At 46.3% G+C, this 15,083-nt stretch overlaps 1 protein-coding gene across 8 annotated transcripts in view; it reads left to right on the top strand.

The window, feature by feature from the left end:
- Positions 1–15,083, top strand: part of LOC147259383 (alpha-1,3-mannosyl-glycoprotein 4-beta-N-acetylglucosaminyltransferase C-like) — a 49,717-nt gene that overhangs the window by 22,813 nt on the left and 11,821 nt on the right. For 5 of the 8 annotated variants that reach the window (XM_086209751.1, XM_086209754.1, XM_086209752.1 and 2 more), the window contains one exon: positions 11,683–11,837. The exons of the other annotated variants lie outside the window; for them this stretch is intronic. The gene's annotated coding sequence lies outside the window, so the exon portion shown is untranslated. The remainder of the gene's footprint in view (positions 1–11,682; positions 11,838–15,083) is intronic. 8 annotated transcript variants of the gene reach the window in all.

Genomic DNA, 15,083 nt, shown 5'->3' on the forward strand with positions numbered 1-15,083 from the left:
AGAGTCTACGAGCCCTCCGCACCGCCGCTTCATAGCAAGCAGCCAGCGATGCTAAGAGCACTGCTGGTGCTTCTCGGTGTTGGGGTTTCCCTACCCGCTGCTGGATCTTGACGCCCCAAGAAGGTTCCCCGAATACACCGGCCCGCTCTCGTTTACGCGTTACCTCCGGAACCCTTTGAGTCACTTGCTTCAAATTTACTTCAGTTGTCCACTTGGACTCAAGGATGAACTGAACAGATGTTGGTGGTGGAAGGTGGAGCTGATGCTCATTTTGTTCGTTGGTGAGAGTTATTCGACGTTCCCATGTTTGCGACTGAGCTGTTGGTTGTTCACGTATTGTGAAAATATATGCAACTTCTCTGGAACGACGGTGAGGGGGGATTTTCCAAATGAAGGAGGATGAACTGAAAAAAATGTTGGTGGTCAAAGGTCAAGGGTCACTGTTTGAGGCACAGATTGTCCAGGCATAAAGCAGCGATGCAGGACTTCTCTTTTGTGTTGTGTATTTGATCCTGGATAAGGTTCTTAAACGTCTCAAATTTGAGCTCCTGAAGCCTGACAGCCGCTGGCGGTCGGTTGGTGCTGTGGCTGTGTGATCCCACTTCCACTAACCGTGATCATCAGGTGGATGACGGTAAACAATGGGGCGCTTCACCCACATGAGGAGTAAGCGGCGGGGATGTTGCACAGTGAGAGTTCAGCGAACACTAAACGTGCCATTAATTTGGATGCAACGACGCGCTCGGATGGGAGTTTATCAATCCTCCGTATTAACAACCTGGCGAGGCGTGAAGAGCAGATGAGTCATATTCCCAACACATGCTCCGAGCTGCAGTTAGCAGTGATTTAGATCTGGGGTTTATTTCTCTAATTAGCAGTGATTTGATCTTCTTTATTGACACAGATGTCAATAATTGGATCAAATGAGAATTTGGCATTCTGGTTTTGAAGCTCCCAGAGAGGCTTTCATCAGTGGTGCTGGTGAGCTCCAGATCTGGATGTTTCTCCTCTTCCAGCCCGCAGTTGCAGCGTGACGCCACCGTGACGTCAGCCTTCCCTCCTCTGTCAGGCTGAGCTCTATCCTGAAGCGCGGGTGCGATTCCCAAGCTCGCTTGTCTTTTGTTCCTGCGGTGGAGGGAGACTGAAATAACTCCGCGAAAGTAACGGTCTGACACTGAACGGCACGCGCAGGAGGACTCGGTACTGAAAGAAGAAAGTAAATGTCTTTGACTTTCAATTTTATATCATTTAATCACTATTCCTACATCGTTATTATAGGAGCTGGGTTGTAATGACTTGCTTGTTGAGTTGGAGTTGTTTTGAGGCGAATGCAAGTAATTGTTGTTGTTGATTAATTTCTCTGCTGACGACTTCCTCCGGGAGTCCATCGATTTCTTCGATTAGCAGAAAAAGCTGCCGTCCTAGCAACTTGGGAATGGAATAACTACAGTTTTCATTTCTGTTCGAAAGAAAACATTTGTGAAGCTGAAAAAACAAACCAAACACGTTACGCGTGGGGGGGGGGGGTGACTGACATGATCATCAAAATCAATGTCAATTTCAAACGTTTTCTCTGTATTTATAATAAACAAAACATAACCTTACGAGCTCTGCATGTAACGCAGCTGCTCAAGCTGAGCCAGCGTGACGACTGAAGGTTCACTCACAGTTTCAGGCTCAGTTGTTTATCATGAGTGTGGAAGCATGTGCGAGGGACATGTGACACACACACACACACACACACACATCACGTGAGCGGGACCCAGGATTCCGTGCTACACCCCTGGAGGCGCGGCATCCATGATCACTTTCATGATGTCAAAGGCAGATTTCCATTTTCTTTGCGCGGTCAGAAAATGTCGTTCTTGTTTAGTTTTTACGTTTCAGTGATGCTTTTGCGAAGTCTACACCATTCTACGTTGTTCACATGATGTTTCAATTTCTATCTGTTTTTTAATTAGAATTCAAATATTGTCCACAGTGGGGTACAAATTTGAAACCATTTCTTTTTCCATTTCCTTCCTGATGGGGTCAAACGACAGCCACGCAGGGATGGGGAGACGAAAACCTGTCCTCTGATGAGACAGATATACTCGTACGGAAGAGGGTCAGGGCCACGCTTGAGAAAAAAAAATGAGAGGAGATACTTTTTTTTTCTCAAAAAAAAGTTGAAATACAATGTCGAGAATTAAGCCGACCTTTTGAGACTGTAACAAGCGGCGCGTGTGACTGCTTCTACTAAACGGTGAAACTGTACTTGGGACTCAGCTTCAGGAACAAGGAACTACTTCCTTTTGTAGCTCACAAACACGCAGTCGTTATCAGTTTTAGGACTTTGAAGAGACGGTGCAGAAAACTGTGACTGTTTCGAAGGAGGGAAGGAAGGAAGTGTTAGGGACGAACACCTCGACTTTTTTCTTGAAGCGCGTGATGGAAACAAATCTACGTCCTCTCTTTTTTTTTTCCTCATGGGTGGCCCTAATACTCTTCCATATACCTGTTAGTTTTCAAGTTCATATCTGTATTTTAACCGAGTCCCCTGTGGGCTTCCGTACCTGGACTTGAATGGTTTGTGATCTTTGACCCGTAGGCGTTGGATTCGGTTTTTAGATCTGTGGAGCTCCTCAAGGCCTTTTGTCCTCCGGAGGATTTAGCGCCTTCCATAATTGTCAGTAAGCTGCAGCCAGAATCACTCATGTTTACCTTTCCAGGCTGTGGCTGAAGATTGATACCGAAGAGATAAGAGAGGAAGCGGGTCAGAAGTAAATCAGTCTCTTTTGTGGAGCGTGTGCTCGCTCTCTGGAGACCATTCGGGTTTCACTCTGAAGTTTCAAGCAGATTCAGGAGCCGATGTCCTCTCAGTGGCTCTCACTCATCTGGGCAATTGTTAGATAAACTGTTCAATTGATTCCCACCTCAGTCAGACCGTTAGCTTCACCCAGAGCTACTTTGTGATTTAGATTGAAAAGATTGATTTTCTTTTCTTTTATTTCTTTCTTCTTATTTTTTTACATTTTGGCTTTTAAACTTGTGGGTGTGGTGGGGTGGTGACATCCATCCCAGCGGCCTGCAGACGTAATACGCAGAGAATTCTCTATTATTCCACCGCTTAGACGGCCAAACACAACAAAACGGCGCGACGTAACAGCAGGCAAGTAGAGCAGAGCCGGGTTTGACGCGTTCCAGCGGCAGACAGGTTTCTTCTGTCAGCTTTAGCAGGGAGGCCTTTGTTCAGCGTCTCTTTGAGTAATGGCGTGTTAGATGATGCAAAGTCAGCCGCGGCGGCGCTTAAGGTGTCTCAGTAGGCAGCTCCGCGCAGCACAGGGCTCCTCGAGTCTTAATGGGCTGAGCCTCCCCAGACAGTTGAAGGGTCCAACCTTTTGAGGACCCTCCTGACAGAAGCTCTTCATTCGGCGACGTTTGACTCGAAGCACCCGGGTGCTGTTTGCAACGACAATCAACCTCTGGATTGAAAAACTTAAGAAAATCTGAACGTGATCGTGATGGGAGAAGATCCACCAAAACAGTTTCTCCACTGGTGGGTGGTGAGCTTAGAGGGTCTGTGGGGGGGGGGGGAGTCGAAATTGACACGTAACACACGGCAGCACAAGAAACGGTGAGTAAAATTATGGCAACACAGAATAAGGTCTTGATTTGAACGTCGTGGATGTTTTGTAGCATCTAATAGCTTAAACGGGCATTAGCCACTGCATGTGATGCGATTCTTCCGTTAAATAACGGCTATCGATTTCTTTAAAGCCAAACTTCAACTTCAACTTCAACGTATATTTTGTCTTTCGAGTGCTCACAAATACTGAAGGTGGCTTGAGCTCAGACAGATGCTCATTTTTCATCCTGGCACCACCTCTTTGACTCCAGACTGCAGAGAGAGCGAGCCACCTGGATTTAGCTTGACGCTAATGGTGGCAGGCGGCTAACAACCGCAAAAGAGTCCGACACATGTCAGGCAGAAAAACAAAGAAGAGCATCATCCTGTGTAATCAGTGTCGTCTTTGCTTGTTATCCTCCAACAATTTGATTTAAACCAAAACAAAGCAACTCCACGTTAGCATGAGCGAGTGTGGAAGTACGCATGGCTGCAGGCTGGAGTCACCAGGATGTCCTGCAGGAGGAAAAACGTCTTTGTTAGCTAAAGAAAGCCGTTAGTGAGGACTTGAAAGGGAAAATATTTTGGTGGACTATTGCATTATTGTTAATATCAAGCACTGATACTGTTTTTGTACCTTTTCTTGAACTGGAAGCAAAGGTCACATGTTTGTTCATGTTCTAAACACTGAGAGGCAGTCGAGGCTGTGACCGAAAAGCAAGACTGAGAAGAATATTGACTGCAGGACCAAAACTTCCATTGGAGCCGGACTCTCAGTATTCTTGTGAGCAGGCTTGAAGGCTTCATACTGGAAATGAGAGTGTTGACTTGTTTTTGTTTTTGAAAAAAGAATAATTTAATTAATTTCTTGAATTAATGAATTAATTTATGACGCTGGAGGTCCATTTGCAGTGTCACGTTCTCTCCTCATCAAAAGAGAGAGAGAAAGAGAGTCACGCAGCGAGCGGCTGCTTTCAGCTCAGAGAGAAGTTCAACAAACCAAATGAAAAACGCTTCCCCCTGCACATCCATTTCTCTACTTTAAAGGCTGAAAGATAAACTATGAGACTGGGCAGTGTCCTCAGCGCGTCCCTTCGAAGAACACGGGGAAAAGAAAAGAAAAGAAATAACACACTCACTAAAAAAACTATTTTAATAAAGACGTTCTTTTTTACAGAATACTTTGTATTCTGTTTCTGATGCAGGCTTGTAGTAATTTATACCTGATGGATGATGTAATAAATTGCGCGGATTAAAATGTGCTGTTCAAAAGCTTGGTGTGTTATTAATGTGAACTAACACTGAATGTCAGTAAAAGTGGCAGCGGGTTTGACGGTGAGATTATTACGTGTGGCACCTGCATCTTTTTAATCCCTACAGAGGGTTTTTGTTGTGGGTCACGAAACACTTCAGCTCAGTGTTTCTATCTGTCAGGGACCAAAGTTTCATAAGTAATCTTCTGAGATAAATTTATCACTTTTTTTTTTTTTTAGGTCTAAATCCTATTTAGTCTAATCTAGACTACCAATTTAATCTAATCCAAGTCGGTGAAATGCAGCCTGAGTCGATGCAATTATCGCTAACAAAAAAATGCACAAATGTTTTTTGAGATTTTCACGTACGTAAAGACTCAGTTTGTCACGTTTATGTTGTTAAGAAGTTTGGCTGCTGTGTGCTGGAATATTCTTCAGATTTCAACGGCTAAAGGATAATCTGGAATTTCAGCACGTTCCACGATGCTCTCTCACGCCCTCTGGTGTCTGACACGCAGGCTGACGTCTGCACGTCTCGGTTCAGACGGGTTTCATCGTGGGACTGGAGGCAGCAGCCCCAAAAGTCTCAAAAATCCTTCTAAAACTGCGCGTGGAGGGTTGACGTGGTGACTCACTCACGCCGCCGCCCATCTGCTTGCGACCATCGCTTCCCACTGCAGCAAGTTCCTCTGCAACAGTCTAGAACGCTTTGGTTCCGTTGTTGGGGGTTACAGGTGTGAACCAGACTGAGGAGTGTTCCCTCTAATCTTCAAACTAACAAAGTTTTGCATGTGCAGCCTTTTGAATAATGCAGTGCTCCAAACTTTAAAGCAGCAGTTTTCAAAGACTGAGACGCTGGGCCTCCCTGTATAAAAGCTTAAACTAAGCCCCCCCCCCCCCCCCCCCCCGCATCACTTAGTTTACTTCTGATCCTAAACTTTTTCTCTTCCACGGTAAAAAGGCAAACATAAATTGTGCTGTTGAAATGCAAAGTGGTTCTAAAATCTCAAGTTCCCTTCATTAAATGTGACGTTCTGTAAAAATTGCAAATAAAATAACAATAAAAGTGAGGACTGTCAGCCTTCACTTGACAGCTCAGTCCATCAGGAGCAGGTTTCTGTCTCTGAAACGGTCCCAACCAGGAGAACTCGCACGCACTGAACCACACACCCGGTGACCACCGGCGACCTGCAGCATCACGCTGCTGCCTGAGCAAATCACCGCAATCCAGAGATCATTTGAGGTCACAAGAAGAGTAAAAGCAGTCGTGACTGACAGAATATTGATTAGTATTTTCAGGTATTGTTGGTCCTGGCATCAGGGTTTGTAACTTGGTGTGCAGGCCTGCCTGAGAGGGCCGACTCTTAGCCAAAGTTGCCAAACTTGCTGTTTTACGTCGCTTCTGAGAGCAGCAGGTACCTGAACGCCGTCTGTCCTGAGTCTTAAGTTAGTTTCTGACTCTTTGAAGGACGGAAGAAAAGAACTATTAAACTGCTCAAAATGTCTCTGAACCGCACGATCACATACATTGGGGCAGTTGGACACCACGTCCATCCGATGACTCATGTTCTCACACCTCCATTCACTGAGCCTCCCCTCAAACTGTGCGGAGCGCCAGGGAGGCCGGCTGCACGCTGACGATCTCTGAGGCCCGTTAAAGATTTAAAGGAATGACTGAACATACAGCCCCACCTCCTGGGTTTGACGGATTCAAATCTCTTCCCCTTTGTCTTTAAAACTCAGTCTGACTCACGGAGGCAACAATAACAGTCTGAACAGACAGTGTCATGGTGGAGTCAAGTGATGCTGCCAGTCTGAGTAAGAGTCCAGATTGTAGCGTGAGTCATCAGTGAGGGTTATTTACTGAAATATTAGAGAATAACGTGAAGGCGAGTCGTGGAAGAGAAGCCGTCCCGAGACAGAATGTCTCCCAGCCTTCTGCTTCTCTGATTGATGAGCATTCTGGGAAAAATAATTTTGAACTCCTTGTGATCTCCAGAGGATTTATTAGCATCCTATTATGTTCATCTTATAGTAGCAGCCTCCCTTGTACACTCTTGGCAGGCAGCTGAGTAATGATGGTTCTGTTGCTCTGCACTCTCAGGAAGCGTTCCCATCCCAGGCTTTCAGGCTGGGCTCTAAATTACTGCTCCGATCTGGGTTTATGGACCATTGTTTACATATTTGCTTGGCTGCAGTCGCTGGTCAACACGAGCGCACGGCCATGCCAGGAAACACTCGAGAGAGAGAAGCTCTCGCTGCTGCCAGATTTACAACCAATCCTCTGATAACCAAGATTATGACCGCGTGTCAAGGACGCCTGAACAGTAAATGAACATGAACTCTGAAGCACAAATATTTAGCACAATGTGTGAAAATTTAGATGCAGGATTTGCAAAGCAGGGCGTTACCATTCATGAGTTAATGTTCTAACAGGAACCTGGAAAAAAAAAAAGTTCCACTGAGACAAAACAAACCAACAACACCAGTTTGGTGCAGGTTTTTTTTCGCGTCCAAAGGCGAGACGCGGTGAGCAGCTGTTAGAACTCGGTCACAGATAACGCGACCGACATGGCGGAGGGGAGCAGCAGCTCACAGATGCTCGCCACCACGCTGGCGGCCGACGGCCGGAGCAGACAGAACTCAACGTCTGTTGGTCAAATTCACTTTGAAGTGATGAACAATAACAGATCCCTCCGCTGATGTTTGATCCCCCAACCTTTCACGCCAGCCCCGTCTGCCGAACAGCTGACGAACACAAGGCGAATCCATCAAGACGCATGAATCAGAGCTCTGGTGGCGCACGGAGATTTAGACGCCAACAACAAATGGAGTCGAGCACCCAGGAGAGGTTGCAGTGGCGAGAACACGGTGATACAATCAATGAAAACCAGAGACTCGCAAAGTTTCCAAGATTCCAGGCTCCTGGCAAAGTTGCTGGATCTTTTGAGGCTCACAGTTGTTCCTCTGGACTTCCCCTCACTTGTGGCCCTCGCCTCTTCCATCAACCACGTCCTCAGTTTCTCTTACACCTCCGAGGAGAAAGGCTGAGTTCAGACGTGGCGTGAACCCGCCCGCCGCTCAGTTCTTCAATTCTCACATCTTTGGAAAAATTAATCGAGCGAATGAGCTGTTGAGGCGAGAGTTGCACACGCCGACACCCCCCCCCCCACACACACACACACACACACACCATCATCTCTCTCTCTCTCTCTTTATAGAACTGAGCTGTGGGATGATTTTACAGCAAGCGGTGTCATTTCAGAGTCACAAAGGTTCTGGGCTTCTCAGTGCCTCTCTGCCACCGAGCTCACACTGATGTTTCTATTACTCCGGTCGCCATGGAGACCAGCATCTCCCCACCACCACCCCACCTTCTATTGCATCTCTAAATCTCTCCATTTCTCATATAAACCTCTCAGACTGGCAATGAGACTGCGCCCTTTTTACTGTCACAGCTTGGATTTCCCCTGGTCCTGCCAGGCAAAGTGACGGCTGTGAGAATACTTCAGTATTTCCCTCTCAGGCAGTTTCCTTTCAGATGCGCCCCCCCCCCCCCCCCCCCCAGCCACCGCAACTGGATGCCACATATTTTCTTTTGATGCAGTGCACATTGTCATGTGTCCAGAGTGACAAATAGCATTGTGCAGGGGGCATTGTTGACTTCTCACATGAGGGCTATTTGTTATTAAAAATGTGGTTCAGACCAAGTTGACGACCCCCCCCCCCCCCGCACTGCCTCGCTGGTAGGAATTTATTATTGAAAGTTCTGGGTGAGCTCATATCCGTTCGCCCTACTGCCCCACAGCACGTGAAAGCCAATAACAGGAGAAGCGATTATTTGTGCGCCACAGAGCAGCTTTTATGAAATATGTTTACTGTAGTCACCCTCCCATCTAAATGCCCAGAATGAGCTCTCCATAGACCCCCCCCAGCCCCATGAATGATTAATGAGTCAGAGTGCCTCGAGAACCGGCCACACAAACTAATTTCCACCAGGTAGATCAGCAGCTTGTGTTTTTAGAACATCAAAGTTTCGCTGACATCCACGCCGGCCCTCGGGAGGCCGCGCTCACGCCTTCACTCACTGTTTGTCTTATTTGTTGTTGGAATGTTTACAGTCTTTTTTTTCTTTTCTTTTTTGAAAGTCAGTCAGGTTCGAGGCGCCCTGTGATTTTGTTTCCATGCAAACAGATACAATCATGTTTACTTCCAACCAGGTAGCAAATTTCCCCCCGGCAACACGCGTCTGCTTCGTTTTGATCTCCTCCTCCTCCTCCGGTGCCGGCGGTGTTGGATTGTTAGCGTTATCACTGCTGCAGGAGGGAGGCTGCACCGCGCGGCCTCGTGATATTTAGTGTTTTCGTCTCTTCTCTGGTTGCTTTGCCAGCCCTCCATGACACAAGTTGACGTCCTGATTTAACTGGTTGATGGTCGTTGAGCTGTGACATCAGGACCGACCCGCTGGAAGCGGACGGACGGCTCACGAAGCTGAGAGGCCGCGTTTGCTCTCCTCCCTGCTTGTGCCGTTGACATCACGACAGGATTTCATCAGGCGATATTGAGCTTCGTTATCTGATGATAAAAAGACGAATGAACCCGTTAATGAGATCATTATCACAGGATATGTCTGGTGATAACGAGATAATTACTCTTTATGATGGTATAATTATCTTGTCTCCACAGCGTAACCGTTACCTGTGATAACCGGTTAGCCTCCTCACTAGGAGATCATGTCATAACTACCTGTAACTACCACAAAGTTGATATTGGACCCATTTTCTGCCGATGCACGACGGCTGGGGGGGAGATACTTCAACAGATATCTCCAATTATTTAGAATTATATTCATTTTCTCACATTTCATGCCCTGCTTCACTTTTCTTTTCTTTCCCTCTCCATGTCATCCTTTCTTTCTGTTTCTTCAGGGAATTCAGAACTTCGTGTTTCCAATCCGAGCTTCTTGTTTTTATTTTGTTCAGTCTCTTCATTTTTGCTGTCAGTATTTCATTGAACTGTTTACATAATAATGCAGCAACAACACGATCAATTATTCATACATGATTCTGGATTCACCTCTAAAAACCCACAGAAAAGTACTTTCAGAAGCAGAACTTCTACCTTCCAACATCAAGCAGCTGCTTGTGCTCAGCAGCCTTCGTTCACCGTCGAGTGGCTCACGCGCGCCAAGTCGAAGCAGAACGAGTAGCTCCAGACCTGCCCCGTCACCCGACCCTCCCAGTGGCCGTCTCCCAGTTCCACTGCTGCTGCTAGTTTCAACGTGTGGTTGGATGGATGCACTAACATGGACCAAAACGACCAGAACGGTTCCAGTGGTGACCAGTACAGGGGAACGGCTGCACCAGCATCCTACGGGCTGCTGCCCACGTCGCAGCGGTGCAGGGGGTTTACGTTGGGCGCCGTCAGGCTCTGATTAGCTTAACGAGCGTTGTCTGTGTTGGACTCACATCTGCGTGTGTGGGATCTCTCCGTGATTTTATCAGAAACTACTGATGCAAGTCTTCGCCTGTTGGTGGTTAAGAACAAGCGCTTTGAGCAGCTGCGATGCAAACCTGCAGGGTTATGAAGCGTTTCACAGTTGCTCACTTCTCCCTCCAAGACCTGTTCCCATCAGTTTGATATCGATTAATCGTTTCGACCCAAGCACACGGGACAATGGGGCTTAGTTTGAGGAAACAGAGGTGCAATTATCAGACCAAAGCAACAACAAAGGGACATTTTGTAAAATCTATTTCAAGCAGCACTGCACAAAGTTTGCAGGCGGCTTTATTCTTCTTAAATCTTTTTTTTCCAGATTGCTGTTCATCGTATGTAGGAAACCACTGCGATTTTCAAAACAATGGTTTACAAATGTCTGTGCTACTTTTATGCTGCTAAGTTTGAGTCTAGAAATTCATTTTTTATAAGTCTTTGTGTTCATTTTCTGGACGTCGATGTTTATTCCATTACAAATTGCAATTTTGTACACAAAAATTGGAATGTAACTTTTCAAAGCCGTCTGATGCGCCTTTGAGCATCTGACCAAGTGTCACCTTAAAGCCGAGCATTGTTGTAAACAAACACCGGCCAACCTTCCTTTGGTGAATCACACAATGGGACTATTTATGTTTCCCAGGCAACAGAGTTCTCAGAATGACCACTCAGCAACACGCCACCCGCTCACATTCTCACACAAATCAGTCATTCTCAACCATTCAGCTCTGCTCTGATGTCACACTGATGTGGGGGGGGGAAATGGAGTGAGTTAGTCATCACACACACACACACACACACACACACACACACACACACACAGAGTACATGATAATCACACAAGCTGTCTGAGTCCAGCGGCGTCGCTCTCGGAGTCAAGCAAGTTGCTGAGTGACAACAGAAGCGTTTGGTGGTCGAACCTCCAACAAGACACAAGGATGAACTGCAGCAGAGATTTAAAATCCTATCAAGTGCCGACTGACAAACGATCAGAGCAAAAACACGGTTGTACTTTTGAAGTATTACACAATAATCAGTGTTCCAATTTATTTCGTTTTTTGGATCTTTAAATGTTGGGGAAATGCTACAAGTCAGTTACCTCTGAGTCTTCGAGGTCTTAGGGAGACGTGTTAGCCTTTAGCAGTGCTAATCAGCACTGACAACCTTCATGTCACTGCGGGAACAATTTGCAGGCAAACTAGGAATTTTTGATCTCTGAAATGTTGCGATCAAAACTGCTCAGCTTGTCGGCTGGATGAGGCCAAACCTCTGTTTTGGATGAACGCACCGCTTGAATCACTTTTTTTTTTTCTTTTCTTTTTTTTTAAGGCAACCTTGCAATCTGGGCCTGTCACGGCGAAACGCACAATTCCAAACGGCGTTCCGAGGTCTTCCTGTGAGGAACGTCTCCTCGCACTCAAAGCTTCAAAGCTGGTTGGCTTCCTGGCAGCGTCACAAGTTTTGCAGACTGACTGGCAGTGCAGGTCGGACACCCAGCAGTCTGTGAAATCTCTCGCCTTCGTGGGTTTTTTTAACCCTGAAACGTTGTTGGCTCTTTGGTGGCAGGACGGTGGTGTGAGGGTCCAACTCTGCTTTGCTTTGATTCCCCGACCATTGCTTCCATCTGAATGTGGGGCCTTGCCATGGCTTGATCTTGTTCTTTCAGCGTTTGAAAAACACGAGAAGCAAGAAGAGTGGTTTGAGGTTCTTTAGCGCAGCTCTGTTTTCACACAACTGCACGTCAACAAGTCTTTACTCTTTCAATGACAAAACTGTTTTATTCCAGTCTGGCAAAGATCACGCATCCCGGTGTGCAGGGGAACTGAGAGACTGGCATTTACTCTGTAATCAAGGCTGAAAATTTAATCTATTCTCTTTTATCTTCACCACATTCATTGTGTTATTACCTGCATTGTAGCGTCTGTTTTGGTTTGACATCGCCGTATGTGACAGCGCTGCCAGCGGCGCCTGCATGTCCCACGGTTCTGCGTCTGTCTGAGACTCTGGGATGAATTTACGCCGCTGTTCTCTGTTGCCACGGATTTTTAGACGAACCGGATCCGGCGGTTGCTTGTTCGATGTCATGCTGCTCATGCTGCCATGCTCATGCTGCCATGATTCCTCTCATCCGGCGAGATCTTCACACTGGAATTATCCAATTTAAGATGGAAATGGATGTTCACCTTCATTTCATGGAACATCCTCCTAGATCAGAGGTTTTCTAAGTGTGAGGCGGGGGCTCTGCAGGGGGGCTCCATGCAGTTTCAGGAGAGGCTCAGTGAACGAAGGTGAAAGAATATTAGTTATAAAGCCTAAATGTATGTGATTTGGTGTCAGACGGTTTAGAAGGTAGGAAATGTGACTATTTTACAACGGCATCCAGTTATTAAATCATAAGGAACATAAGGAGCGGAAAGGGAGAGGCTTCAGAGGGAGACTTTGAAATCCTCCCGTCCTAAACCACACATTTGAGTTTATGAATGGAATCAACCAGCTCCATCTTATCCCTGACAAGTCTGACCTTGTCAAAGTGGCTGTGGAGAAGATGAAACGCTGTCAAAACCAAATAAACCAAATAAAAATCTTCACGTTCGTGTGTCTAGCGCAGTAAAGCCCAGCGCGAGAAGCCTCTGACTCTTCCAGCTGTCGACCTGCTCTGAGGACCTCCACCTTGACCTGCGGTAACTTTTTGCTTTGACTTTTCACCTGCCAACTCCAGCACTTATTTCTTATTCTTATACTCCAAACGTGTGCTATTAAAACACAGCGGGCACTTGTTGGGTTCATTCATGGCTGATTCTGGCAGCAAGCGCTTGCAGGATGAGCCCGTTTTGGTCAGAACTCACGGTCCATATCAAGCTGTCGCACACTTCTGCTCTGCTTCCCTGCAACAACGGGTCTAGAACGCAGCTCTTCAGCAGGCACCTGCATTGATGGAGGAGCCGATGATGGCACTTCTTTGTTGTGAAAAAGACATTAGCATTGAGAACCCTACGAAGGTAAAAATCCTCTGTTGTTTTCTCCCAGCATGATGTCGTCCTTACCCACCTTTAAAGATCAGGTGTCTGCCGCTCATGCGGGTTGTCGAGTCGTGCTGTTCCTCACTGATACCAAAACATTGAGACGGAAACTTGCATCAGGGCCCCCCAGCTGTGAGTCCTTGTCTTCGCTCAGCTACAAAAACAATCGCTGCTGTCAGACATAAATCTTCCACTCTAAACCTTCTCTCGACTGAACCCGAGCTTTCTGTCTGCTTCTCGGTGCCGGAGTGTTAATGAGAGTGGAAATAGGCTAGCTTTCATCCTCGCTTAGAAGTGTGGCTGCAAGATTTAGATCCTCCTGACTAAAGTTGAGATGTAAGTAATTGAAAAGGATTTCATGCAGCTTGAGATCTGGATTCTGTCAACTTTTTGGGGAAATATGGTTATTTGCCGTCCCGCCCCTGAGTCAGACGAGAGGATGGAGTCCCTCCAGCTGCTCGCTAGTTAGCTTAGCAACACAATAAATGGTTAGCAGCTTCAAAAAAGAAAGAAACGAAACCTCTTAAACAAGCTTTGTAATTCGTCGAACAGTACGAGCCATGTTTGCCAGGCTGACTCTTGGTGTTTGCACGCTTTTCCATAAATCAAACCACAAATAAGCCTCCTTCTCGTTTATCCAGAGATAAATCTGCTTCCTGCTGACCGCAAATAGACGCTGACATGAAAAGTCAAGGTTGAAGACGGTGGCGTGCTATTCCACACGTTCAGTTCCACAAAATCAAATCAATTTTTAAAACATTCACTCTAACAAGATCGTTGGAGGAAAAGCATCAAATGGTTCTAATCAGTGACACCGTATCAACAGCTTCCTGTTTGTTTTCCTGACCCACACACACACACACACACACACACACACACACACACACACACACACTCAAGCTCAGCAGCGTCTGTGGGTTCATGTGCTGCCTGGATGTCAACAGATGAACAACAGTATTTACCAAATGGCTTTGTTGCTGGCTACCCCGGCGTATTACAGCGCGTCTCATTATCGCTACTGAGCCGTCCTCCTCTGGATTGATTGCCTCCAATGCCTGTCCTCTCCATTATTATTCCACGTTGTGTATGGATTTGTTGTGACCGTAACACCTCTGCTTATTCATATTACAGGAAGCTCAGAAATGGTTGGGAAAGGAGCCAAAGGCGGAGTCGGCTTGTTGTGAATTTCAAACACAAGCTTTTCTGCTTTATATGTAAAACGGGTCCAGTATGTGTGCCGCTAGATTAATGAAATGTCCAACAATATATCTCCCATGCTCACACGGACGGCCCTCCTGTCCTGCTCTTCTCTTTGTGGAATTAAACTATAAACATGAGAGAATCTTCCAACAAGCTTTTCATGGAGGAAGGAAGAAAAAGGAGCGTGCCTTCCTGAGTCGTGTTGAAAAAAATAAATAAAAGCACAGGAGCAGCTTTGTGGTGCAGGGATGATCCAGGCTGACACGTGAAAGACGTAAACCAAGGCACTCAGGATGTGGGAAATGAAAAAGCCTTCATTAATTTTGCTAATGCATGACAAAGATAGAAAAAACAGCTTGGACAGGAGCACACAGGCCTTCGTCCCGGTGGCTGACTTTCATGTATTGAATAGGTGTGTTGTTGTTGTTCATGTTTGCCATCCATTAGCCAAACTAATTAAGGCGTTTTATTCATCCATCCACTGTCTTCCGCTTATTCCTTTCTATTAGG

The sequence above is a fragment of the Aulostomus chinensis genome, chromosome 7 (assembly GCF_037954235.1).
Source record: "Aulostomus chinensis isolate RoL2024-O1b breed Wild chromosome 7, RoL_Achi_v1.0, whole genome shotgun sequence".
In the NCBI taxonomy this organism is placed as follows: Eukaryota; Metazoa; Chordata; class Actinopteri; order Syngnathiformes; family Aulostomidae; genus Aulostomus; species Aulostomus chinensis.